General features: G+C 48.1%; 1 long non-coding RNA gene across 1 annotated transcript; it reads right to left on the bottom strand.

Annotated features, from left to right (window-relative positions):
* Positions 1 to 1,500: 1,500 nt before the first annotated feature.
* On the bottom strand, positions 1,501 to 10,148 carry LOC307107690. Its single transcript, XR_013814248.1, has 3 exons — positions 9,262 to 10,148; positions 8,694 to 8,910; positions 1,501 to 1,613 (listed from the first exon to the last, which is right to left on the bottom strand). It is a non-coding gene; the product is annotated as an uncharacterized lncRNA (long non-coding RNA).
* Between the last annotated feature and the right edge of the window lie 1,340 nt (positions 10,149 to 11,488).

The following is an 11,488-nucleotide window of genomic DNA, read 5'->3' as shown; positions in this document are numbered from 1 at the left end:
TTGCTATGTTTTTCTTTTTAATGTTGATTTTGCAATAATACAGGTGCCCCATTAACTAGATTACATCGGCAGTTCTGCTATGGTAGGAATAAAGCAAATGTAGGTCTGAGAGAGAACCAGTGTGATACTGTACAGCCGCATGTGCTTGGGTGAGTGTCACTGAAATTGGTGAGTGGCTGAGCTGCGCACACACTCACTGGGCAAGTGGAAGCTCCTACACTGCCAGCTGTTTTAAGAAAAATTTAAAAATAATTACTTTATTCATCTTTTTAAAGTTGAAATGGAAGCCACTGCATTTTTGACATTTCCAAGGACTCTCTTAATTAACAAACCCCGGGGGGATATGAGGCCCACCCCTGGGAAACACAGTTAAAACACCCAGGGCTTTAACTCAGGCATCTCCACTGCCTGGCTGCATGACCTTAAGCAAGTCACTACATCCCTCTTTTATTTTTTTAAATTGATTTGAGAGAGAAAGAGAGAGAGAGAGAGAGAGAGAGAGAGAGAGAGAGAGAGAAACATTGATTTGTTGTTCCACTTATTTATGCATTTACTGGTTGATTCTTGTATGTGCCCTGACTGGGGATCAAACCTGCAACCTTGGTGTACTGAGACGATGCTCTAACCAACTGAGCTCCCTGGTCAGGGCACAAGTCACTACATTCTTCTGACTCTTGGTTTCCTCGTCCATAAAGGAGGGATCATAATACTTCCTATCTCCTGAGAATGAAATGACATCATACCTATAAAGGCCTTTGCTTTACACAGTCCGCCCTCCGTAAACGGCAGCCATGATTATGGGGACTGACGGCACAGGGTTGGAGGCAGGCCCTGGAGAGCCCTGGGTGTCAGGTGAAGGTGGGGAGGGTGGTCCCCCAGTCAGCCAGGCTCCAGAGAGGCGGTCAGATTGCTCTGGCTGCAGCCTCAGATGGGGCGGCTCAGACCCGCCTGCCTGTGGTGTTTACTAGTAGTTTCAGCAGGAGATCACGAAGGCCCACCCCGGGGTGCTGCTGCGTGTTAGATGTTCGGATTCAGGCAGCTACAGGGAGGGAGACCAAAATAACGTGGCGGCCCTGGATGGCCAGAGACAGTGAGGCCGAGGACAGAGATGGGTTCCGTTGAAGACAGAGAAGCACAGACAGACATTTAGGAGAGGAAGGGCTCAGAGAGGGATCAGAGTGCAGGGAGTGCCTGTGGAATTTGGGGATGTGGCCACTTCTTGTCCTTAAATAACCTCTTCAGAGCAATGCAGCAGTGATAAGTAAAACGGACTCTCACCTCAATTAGATCTGAACTCTGAGGCTAAATTAGCACCACGGGTGCTTCTCCCTGATGCTCCTCTCGCTCTCCGTGGCGGAAAATCCCACGTCCAGCTCAGACTGCCCTCTGTTGGACACCTCCACCGCAAGTCCCGATCCTTTTCAGCTCCCCAGGAGAAGGGTAAGAGAGGACACTATTCCCCGAGAGCTTCCCAAGCCTTTGCCATATGGTTTACCTTATTTCCACGATCACTCTGTGCGAAGGTTACTGTTTCCAAGGTGGGGAAACTGAGTCGGGGCAGAGGTAAGCTTGGAGGCCAAGTTCTGTGCTTCACTCACTCTTCTCAGCTGTCCCTGTCGATGACAAGGATGGTTAGGTCAAACGAGGATCAGATGTTCCTCCAACGGGGCTGCCAGGGCACCCCAAATCACAGTCCCTTTCTTAAAGGATGTAAGGCACAATCATAAGGACCATGGTTAAATCTGTGACACAAATATAATTATTCAAAGCCTTCACTCCTGGTTCTGCATAGGGCACCCCACCAATGGCACCGGGCTGTTAGAGGTCGCTGGAAACACTGGAACTTCACAGACAGAGTCAGGAGTCTGTTCTTGGCTCTGTCTTGAACTCACGTGTGACCTCGATCAGGTTCTTCCCCCTTTTGGCTTCTTGATCGGCAAAAGGAGGAGTGAGTTCAACAGCACACGTTTCCAACTTTAAAATCGGATGTGATTTGTACTATCTTTCAAGAGGACTGTTTTGGCAACACCTACAACACCCACTGGCTTCTTGGAACCAATCCTAGAGAAACACACATATACGCATGTGGGACGTACGCACATGATGTTTACTGCAACACTGTGAGTAATAATGACTTAGGTGTCCGCCATCACAAGACTGCCTAAATAAACGATGGTGTACCTAGACCTCGGAAAGCAATGCCACCTGGGGAAAAAAAACACAAGGAAGGTATCTAAGTAGCAGAGTGGAAGTATCACCATGATATGTGTTGAGTGAAGTAAGCAAGATTTGTTTTTTAAAAATTCTGTGTGGTATGAGCCCATTGCTATATTCATGTGCATATAATAAAAGACCTAGAAGGAAGGGTAAAGGGGAGGTTTCTTTTTCCCCTACAAAATGCTTTACTTTTAGAATAAGAATGATTTTTAAATATTCTAATCTGTAGAGTGCTTTGTAAGTCTAAATGGGTCGCATCTGAGCAGTCGGAGTGCTTGAACTACCAAAAGGGAGTGATGATGAGACTTGCACAATATTCCTCGAATCCGGGTGTGTCCAGTGCTTTGTGTGTTAGCTACACCCAACAACCCGGTGGAGTGGGGAAACTGAGGCCCCACAGATGATTGAGCGCTTTGGATTCCTACACAACGATTTATGTTCCTGTCTTTTTGGGATCTCAACCGATGAGGACATTTATCACATTGTATTGTAACTATGTGTACAAACCCCATGCTGGTCCAAATGTGGTCTGCACAAAATGTGGAATCCAGCACTAAAAAAATGGGCCTTGCATTTTGTATGTCTTTGGGTTTTTTTAATTCCTTTTTTTTTCCTGATAATTCATCTTTATTATATTTTACAAAAGTATCCATCTGCAACAATTAAAAATTGTAAACTGGTCCTTCAGCACTGTCTCCGAGAAGCACTGGGCGGAGGGAGTGGTTGAAAGTGGGGCAGGCCCTCCAGGTTTGGTGTAGGAATCAGTATGTCACCGAGGAATGGCTACATAAATGACCCAGGAAGGAATTTGCCCAGAATCCAGGTTTCTCAAGCAGGGCCATGCAAAGGGGAGAGAGCTCAGGACTTGAAGTTCATGGCCAGACTCCAGAGGAGCATCCCTAAACGCTCACTCTCCTGATTTACAGATGAAGCTGGGAGACCTTTCCCCCGCCCCACCCCACGTCACAGAACTGACCCGCAGAGGAAAAGTACCAGCAAGGGCCGCACGCAGAGGCAAAGCAGCATTCACTGCTCATCGTTGCAAAAATCAGACGGGGTTTGTGGACTAAGATAAACATTCTCCTTACCATCCTGAGCGAGCGGCTGTAAACACAGGCTCCAGGCACAGCTCCTATTTTAAGGACCGCTGTTTACTGGGAGGGTTTTGGACACATTTACTTCGGGGTGATGGGACTGAGGAGGGGGCTGGGTTCAGCCCTAGGGCACAAGTTCAAGTCTGCCTGAAAGCCCTTCGAGTGTGTGGAAAACAACTTCAGCCTGAAGTCTTTGCCTCTGCACACAGGCAAAAACTCCCCCATCCAGAAGGCTGCCGGGCGACCTTGCTCCATTTTGAAATTTCCCTTTCCAGAACAGATCTTAGTAGTTAAGGGGACCTGAGACTAGAAAAATGGCATCTTTTAAAAAAATTATTACTGTTTGTGTTTTTTTAAGTTTCCCTGGAAAGTTGTGCAGTAAAAAGCAGAGTCAGAATGGGCCTGGGTCCTAATCCCTCCCTCTGTGGGTGACTCTTGAAGCCAAACCCTGGATCCATCCCTCTGTGCCTTGGTCTCCACATCTGCAAATGGAATAATCATCACAGTCCCCGAGTTACCGTGAGGATTAAGTATCAGGTTGTATGTGGGACACCTAGCTGAGGCCTGACATGGCGGGAGCCTTCAACAAACACTAGCTCAGATCTCTGTCCAGTCGCAGACCAAAGGCATCCTGACCAGGAACAGGTACCATTGACTCAGCACGTGCGGTGGGCCAGAAACAGCGTTCGTGAACGACTTCTCATCTGCTGGGTTCCTTAACACGGCCCTCTAAGGCAGACACCAGTACCCCCTTTTGGAGAGGAGACTCAGGAGAGGAGGCTGCCCCCAGGTTAGCCAGCTCAGAGACAGGCAGGCAGGACTGAGCCAGGCCCCCACTGTGCGCCCCATCCCTGGGCTCAAATGCTCTTGGCTTCCTTCATCTCGCCTTCTTTCTGTTTCCCAAGAGCATACGATTGTGGGCATTGACTTTGGATGGCTTTGTTGTTGTTCTCAAGCCTCTTTCATCATTGGTATAATTTTACATAAACTTGGCATTCCTTTAAGTTTTTTTAAAAATATGTTCGGTTCTTAAATGTCTCCCGAGGGAGAAAGGGGTTTCTGTAAATGATTTCGTTTTCTTCTTCTTAATGTTGAACTTAATAAGGCTCAGTTACCGGATCTCCGTTAACGAGTTGGGTTGTTTGTTGGTTTGTTTTCGTTTTGGAAACTCCTCTCTGTAGTGAACAACACTCTCTCTCCTCCTGAAAAAAATCCCGTGAGGAATTTTGATCAGATGCTGGGGCTGTGGGGCAGGTTCTCTGGAGGGTGTCGTGTTTCTAGAAGGCTCCTAGAAGGCAGCAAGTCTTGCAACCTGACTCTTGACTGACTTTTTACCTGTAGGATTGTCTCAGGGCAGGGGAAAGGGCACAACCATGCTTTCTGCTTCCAAACAAAACGATGCATTTCATAAAGGAAGACATGTTTTTAAGCCAAGAATTGAAGTTCACTTGACCCTAGAAAAGGCAATGTGGAAGGGTGAGGGACCTGGAAATCGATGACGTGGGTTTGAGTCCCAGCTCTGCCACTTACCTGTGTGACCCTGAGCAAGTTACTTAACTTCTCTGTGCCTCCGTGTCCTCATCTATAACATGAGGGTGATAACTGTCCATACGTTTTCGTGAAGATGAAATAGTGTTTGCTAGGACTTTTCTGGGGTTTTCTGGAACTCTCGGGGCTAAAACTGGGAAAGTCCCAAGCAAACTGGGTGAGTTGATCAACTTAAAATGAAATGAGAGCAGACGGTATACCCTTTAGGAACAGCCCCGGCACATTTTAGTGCTCCATAATATTGATGTCATTAGTTGTAGCTGCCTCCAGCAACCATCTTATTCCTTGTGATTTGTTGCCTTGGTCTCTTGTTTCCTCACTATTCACTCTGCAGGGGCCTTCAATGTGCCTTTTATTCTGACAGTTCACCCCCAAAGTGCCCAATGTTTCTGTCATTCACGGGACAAGCACTGGGAGAACTGATCATATGCCAAGCAAGCAGCTTTCAAACCAGGGGCGCGGGGCCTTTTTTCTGCCAAGGGCCATTTGGATATTTATAACATCATGCGCAGGCCGTGCAAAATTATCAACTCAAAAACTAGCTTGATATATTTGGTCAAACATTTAATTAACTTACCTCCCATGCCTTGGCAGGGCCAGACCAAATGATTTCGCAGGCCTTATATGGCCCGCGGGCCGGATGTCCCTCACCCCTGTATGAATCCTATAGTCTTTTTCCTCATCTTTCAGGCAACATGTAACTTAAAAGTTAACATGGGGAAAATTCGACGCGATTATAAAATGGGAGACTTGAGTGATGCCCCTGCAAGCACAGGAATGCCAGTGAGGTGGCCACCCCCGGAGCTGGGAGTGAGGCTTCCATCAGATTCTCCCTCTGCCTTTAGCTTCCAGAGCAGTGAGAGGACACGTTTCTGTTGTTTTAAGCCTCCCATTTGCAGTACTTTGTTACGACAGCCCTAGAAAATGACTAACGGTCCCCTTACACAGCCCACGTCCAGGCCTTCCCCCTCATGAGTCCTGACACCAGCAAGGGCCCCACGGTCTTCTGCCTGTGAGTTTCCTGTCCTCAATCTACCGTGGACACCCAGTTCTGACTCCCAAGTTGGAAACCTGCAATGATGTGCCTACATCACCATTTTCCCAGACTTACCTGAGGGTAAGAATCCCTGGATGATAGTTAAGATTACAGGTTCCCTGAGCCCCATTCCAGAAATGGGACCACAGAAGGGGGGCCCTCAATCTACATTTTTAATATGCACCCAAGATGATTCTTAGCCTCAGGCGTGCTTGGGACACCCTGGCTTACAAGATAAAATCCAGAAGAGACCAAAGCCCTTGGTTGAATGATCTCCATAAAATGGCACCAAGCCCCCTACTTAAATGTCATCTCCCGAGGATTCCCAGGGTCTGGAATCCATCCCAGTGCACTCGCTGCCTCACTCTCCTTCAAAAGTCCTTCACTCAAGGGTGAGTGAGAACTTGGAGAACTACTTTGTTCTCACCATTTTCCTCCCTAGAATATCTCTTCGTTTCCTCCTTCTTCTGGGTCTAGACTCAAAGGCCACAGGCCTTAACGTTTTTTCTAATTACTCAGAGACTAGAGGCCCGGTTCACGAAATTCACGCACGGGAGGGGGGTCCCTCAGCCCAGCCTGCACCCTCTCCAATCTGGGACCCCTCGGGGAATGTCCTACCCTGCAGGATGGGGCCTAAACCGGCAGTTGGACATCTCTCTTGCAATCGGGGACTGCTGGCTCCTAATCACTAGCCTGCCTGCCTGCCTGATCGCCCCTAACCGCCTCTGCCTACCGGCCTGATGCCCCTAACTGCTCCCTTGCTGGCCTGATTGCACCCTAACGCTCCTCTGCCGATCTGATCGCACCCTAACTGCTCCCCTGCGGCCTGATCACCCCTAACTGCCTCTGCCTACCGGCCTGATGCCTTTAACTGCTCCCCTGCCGGCCTGGTCACCCCCTAACTGCCCTCCCCTGCCGGCCTGATCACCCCTAACTGCTCTTTCCTGCCAGCCTGATTGCCCCTAACTACCTCTGCCTCAGCCCCCACCACTGTGGCTTTGTCCGGAAGGATGACCAGAAGACATCTGGTCTAATTAGCATATTACCCTTTTATTAGTATAGATGGCTTCTCAATGAACTTCTCCTCAATGACTTGGCCCTGCCCACCTCACCTCAGGCTCACCTGGAGCCATTCTTCTCCTTCATCCAGAAGCTCCAGGCACGTCCTTCCTTTGAATTCTTCAAACACACCAAGTTTTGCCCTTACTGGACTCTTAGTACATGCTCTTCTCCCTTGTCCCCAACCTTACCACCTTGTAACACTTAAGTATCACCTCCTCAGAGCTTTCCCATCCTAAATAGAACACCACTCTCTCTCTCTCTCCCTCTCTCTCTCGTTCTCTCTCTCTCTCTCTCTCTCTCTCTCCACTTATTCTCAGTCACGACACTGTTCAATCAGTTGTCATCATTTAAAAACCAGAAAGTTTCACTTAAAAGTGTCAGCGTCTCCTCTAAAGAGTCAGACCTGCACTGTGAAGCCCACCTTCCCGCAGGCCACACCAGCTGGCAGAGAGCCTGGCTGGGGCTGGAGCTCTCTCCTCCGCAGGCCCCTCCCTGCCTCTTCACTCCTTTAGTTACCTGCCCCACCACAAAGCAGTCTTGTTTGTGACACTCCCCTGCCCCGCCTCCCAGCTGGTCTTATCCCCAGAGCAGCCCCAGGATCTAGCCTGTGCCTGGCACATAGCTGGACCTCCATAAAGATGTGCTGAATGAATGAATAAATGAATGGAGGGATGTCCTGCCTCCTCCCTAAGTCTCACGGGCCACACCACTTATTCTGCCATTTAATCATGCCCTTCCCTGCAAAACTCATTAATTTGCTGTCCCCAGTGCCTACCTCCTGGCTAGATCTTATGAAAACACAAATCTGATCCTTTTATTGCCCAGTTTTAAAGATTTTTCTTCCAGCACCAACTGGAGAAAGCATAACCTCCTCCCCAAGGCCTTTGAGGTCATTGTCATCTGGTTCCCACCTACTTCTCCAGCCCCCATCTCCAGAGAGGACCCCCACCCCGCACACACCCACACCCACACCCCACTCAATGGCTCGGGAAACACTCCGTGTTCTTTCTCCCCCCACACACCTCTGCTGGGAAGCTCCCTCTCCCTGGAATGCCTCCTCCCCTTCTCACCGCCCCCCCTCCCCCAATGCCTCTAGCTAACTCCTACTCATTCTTCTGCCCTCGCTCTAACCAAAGTCACTTCACCCCTGAAACACTCCAGAACTCCCCGGGCTGACTTAGTCATTCTCTCTGCTCCCACCCACCTCTCCCATACCCCGGCCTTGTACTGAGTAATGTCTCAAAACAGCAGCTGGTGTCTCCTGAGCACTTGCTGTGTGCCAGGCACTGAGTGAGCTTTATCACCTTTAGTCCTCACACCCCAGCAGAGCCCTGCCTAGAAGCCCCCCCCCCCCAACCTGAGAATGAGGAGGGGGGAGGGGGCAACTGGAAAAGCAAGAGGATCATTTTCTCACCTCCAGCTTTCCTGAGAGGCCATCCCTGCCACCTCATTTCAATTTCTCTCTCCATCCACACCTTGCCCCCTCTTCCCCCTCACAGCCAGGCCTCCCCATCCCCCTTTCCTGCTTAAGTTTTCTCCAGGGCTTTTAACAGGAACACACTATATATTTTAATGAAATAATTGGTGTATTCTCTCTCCCCTGGGATGTCCGCTCCAGGAGGCAGGGATTCTGTTCTGTCTTCTATACTACAGGATCCATCTAGCATAGTGCCTGGCTCATCACAGACACTCCCTGAACAGCTGTTAATTCAAAGAAGGTAGATGCTATTACTTACCTTCCGTTTATTCCTGTGGAAAGTGGTCTTTAGAGAGAGTTCCACAGCTGGCTGGTGGAAGAGCCAGATGTGATCTCTGGGTGGTCAACGCCAACAACCCCACCACATCCTTAACTGCTGTGCCCACCACTTCCAGAAGATGTCTCTCTGTGCATCTGACTTCTCAGCTACTGTTCCTTGGAGGCAAAAACTCTGTCGTATTCATAGTTGTCTGATCCTGGTAGGAAGTCAAGGAATGTTTACTGAGCCGATCTCTATGTAAACTGAAGTGCCAGACAGTAGGAATCATATCTTCATTCTCTTTTCTTATTATCCTTCATTTCCATGTCAAGCACAGTATTACATACATGGCTGGGCTTTATTAAATACTCATTAATGAATTCTATTAGGGCAGTAGGTAATAAAAATAATTAGCAATAATGAGAATGAAAGGTAACATTTATGGAATTCTGACTCTGTATTGAGTCCTATTCTAAGTGCTTTATACGTGAATTAAGACAGGTAAATCTCATAGAAGCCTCATTTTATAAATGTGAAAAACCAAGGGTCACAGAAGTTAAAAACTTGCCCAAGGTCACCCAACCAGGAAATGGCAGAGGCAGGATTTGAATACAGGCATCTGGCGAGTCCTGTTATCAATGACTCTAGGCTGACTCTCAGCGTATCTAAGAGATGTCCATTAAAAGGCTGCTCTGTGTGAAAACAAAAAGAATAGTTTAGTACACATTTCTGTTTTATTTCAAGTAATAAACACTAATATTCGCATCACACTTGATGCTCTGCAAAGCTGTTATCTGATTCCAGCAACAATGCAATGGGCACTGCCATCTCCTCTTAAAGAGGAGGACTCTGAGGCTCCGAGCGATTAAGAGAACAGGGTCAAGGTCACCCAACTAGCAAGGAGCAGAGCTAGGGGCTCAAATTAGCATCCATCACCTAAATTTTTTTTTTTTAAGATCTGAGTGCCTCCGAATGCAAAGCTCTTTCGGCTGCTGCTTAAACGTGACTAAGATAATCCTCGGGAAAGCTTTGCACAGTGCCTGGCACCTGGAAGGACCCTCTTAAGTGTTAGTTTTCATCATCTTCACCAACACTTCCTAGAAACTGGACTATTTTAGCTGATGACTGCAGCCTGTCTGTTGACCCTGAAGAAAAGATTACCCTTTTCCTTCCAGTTTATCCCTGGTAATGTTGAAATAATGATCAATCTTCATTATCCCCGGGTCCTGCAGAATGTTGAGAGCTGGAAGGGACTATGGAGATGATCTCATTCTGGCGCCTGCCTTTGCAGATGGAGAAATTGAGTCCCAGAGAGGGAAAAGGTCAGCTCCTCAAAGGCTGGGCTCATGCACAGTACCTGGCACATACTGCCTCCCACGAAGACGGTGATGTTGCCTAGAAGGGCATCTAGCCTGTTATAGGCCACAGGGGAGAATCCATCATTTCTGGAGCTGTGAGTTCCAACCCCCACACCCTCCGTGTGCATCCACGCATGCGCGGGCACACACACACACACACACACACACACACACACACACACAGAATTAAAGTATTATAAGCTATTAACCAGAAAACAGATCATGTGACTTAATTCCACCTCTGCTAAAGAGCTTAAAATGCTTTGGTGAGTAGTCTGAGATTCATAAATATACACTTCAACTCTTTCTCAAAGAATTATTAACCAGCTCCATCAACTGGAACTTGAGCAATCAAGGAGAAAAAGAGCTGGCAAGAGAAACTTCTTGAAAAATACCTCACCACCATTATGTATGACTCCTTGCCACCTCTTATTTTTTTTTTTTTCTAAGAGTTGGAGGAAGAAGGAAAGAAAAAAGTATCATTATGCATGACACGAATCAGTAAAACTAATTGTGGAAAATTACAAACTCTTTTCACCAAATGAACACAACCGTGTGTTAAGTTGTAGAACTTAAAGACAGAAAGTCTTCATAGGATAAAGCAGAAATGTAACAGCCCTCGCTAGCTCCTTTCAGGGGTGGAGATGGGTTGGAGAGATCAGAAGCTATGTGGGTGTGATAATCAGCGGTAGCCAGTTCCCAACCAATGATTTTTGTGAACCTATTAATTTATAGAGTCCGTGTCATACACTCGCTTCACTTTATCTTCCTATCTCCCTGAGTATTAATTCTCCCAAGCAAGGGACTAGCTTTTCATTCCACATGTAGGTCTTGGTCAGCTTGAGCTCCAGGATTTGGGGGTGGGGAGGGATGATGGAAAGAAATGAGATTAGGATTCAGCCTTCAAACCAAAGAAACAGATATAAGCCCTTCTGTGTGCTTTTCTCGGGGCTTCATGTTTCTGGAGAAAGGCTGAAATTCAGGCCCCGTGAACAAACGTGTGGTCCTAACAGCTCTCAGGATGACAGGGTTCCCCTCCTCCACAGCGCCTTTATCAAAGTCTAACTATTTTCCACATTCCTCCCTCACACAGCCCAGGCGTGCTTGTGAGGCAGGCCTCCGCGCAAATTCTGCTCAGGAGATCCAGGGAGCTCTGGCCTGGCTCTCCCTTCTAGAAAGGAAAGTCCAAGTAAAGAGGGATGCCACACCCTGGGGGAGGGGAGAGAGGATGTGACGACATCTCCAGGAATGCAGGGCCCACGCAGGTGTGTTGGCACCCACAAACTTCCTTTTTAAAAGGGCCAGATAAATCAGTACCGATAACAGCAATAAAGCTCAACCACCCAACAATCACTCACACAAAGCTGGGGCTCTTGCTCCCAGGGTGTGGCCCTGGCAACTGGGGAGAGGAGGGTGACAGCTGAGATGGAGATCCCT

Source organism: Cnephaeus nilssonii, assembly GCF_951640355.1.
Source record: "Cnephaeus nilssonii genome assembly, chromosome: 11".
NCBI classification, from domain to species: Eukaryota; Metazoa; Chordata; class Mammalia; order Chiroptera; family Vespertilionidae; genus Cnephaeus; species Cnephaeus nilssonii.
The sequence above is the reverse complement of the archived record's forward strand: the minus strand, read 5'-3'. Positions and strand labels throughout refer to the sequence as shown.